The sequence below is a fragment of the Primulina tabacum genome, chromosome 7 (assembly GCF_025594145.1).
Source record: "Primulina tabacum isolate GXHZ01 chromosome 7, ASM2559414v2, whole genome shotgun sequence".
NCBI lineage: Eukaryota > Viridiplantae > Streptophyta > Magnoliopsida > Lamiales > Gesneriaceae > Primulina > Primulina tabacum.
In genome coordinates this window covers 21,677,983-21,678,790 of record NC_134556.1, presented here as the reverse complement: position 1 = coordinate 21,678,790, position 808 = coordinate 21,677,983, and the positions used below count along the sequence as shown (strand labels likewise).

At 44.6% G+C, this 808-nt stretch overlaps 1 non-coding gene across 1 annotated transcript; it reads left to right on the top strand.

The window, feature by feature from the left end:
- Positions 1-345: 345 nt before the first annotated feature.
- LOC142552441 (small nucleolar RNA R71) lies at positions 346-452 on the top strand. Its single transcript, XR_012821772.1, has one exon. It is a non-coding gene; the product is annotated as a small nucleolar RNA R71 (small nucleolar RNA).
- Positions 453-808: the final 356 nt, after the last annotated feature.

Sequence of the window (808 nt, the reverse complement as noted above, 5' to 3'; positions counted from 1 at the left end):
TTGCCATCTTGGCAATCCTGCACATCATGCTCACCCCCACACTTATCACAGAAAATTTATTGCAGACGCATAGCCGACCCACTCATGCTCATCCCATCAATCTTTCTATTCAAAGCCTCTAACTGTGCTGAAACCGCCGACAAATCATTAACTTGATTAACTCCAGCACCTCGTCTCTGCCTATCAGACTGAGGATGATAGCTACTAGCAGCCATCTCCTCCAATAACTCATATCCTTCCTCCGCCGTCTTTCTCAGTAAGTTACCACAGGCAGCAGCATCTATCATAGTACGGTTAGGAGTAAGCAGACCGTAGTAGAAAGTTTGAACAACTAACCCAAGAGGCAGCTCATGGTGTGGACATCTCCTCGACAAGTCCTTGTAGCACTCCCATGCCTCGTAAAGTGACTCTTGCTCATATTGAGCAAAAGTAGTAATGTCGGCTCTGAGCTTCATAGTCTTCGACGGAGGAAAGTACTTGATCAGGAACGCCTTTGCCATATCTTCCCTTGTAGTAATAGACCCTACAGGCAAACAGTTTAACCACGACTTAGCTTTATCTCTCAGTGAAAATGGAAATAAACGCAAACGAATAGCGTCATCAGACACGCCATTAAACTTAAAAGTATCACAAATTTCAAGAAAGTCAGCTATATGAGAATTAGGGTCGTCAAGTGCACTTCCCCCAAATTGGACAGTGTTCTGAATCATCTGAATGATAGCTGGCTTGATCTCAAACTGATTAGCTCGGATGACTGGTCTTACGATGCTTGGACGTGCTCCATCAAGAGACGGTTGTGCATAATCCA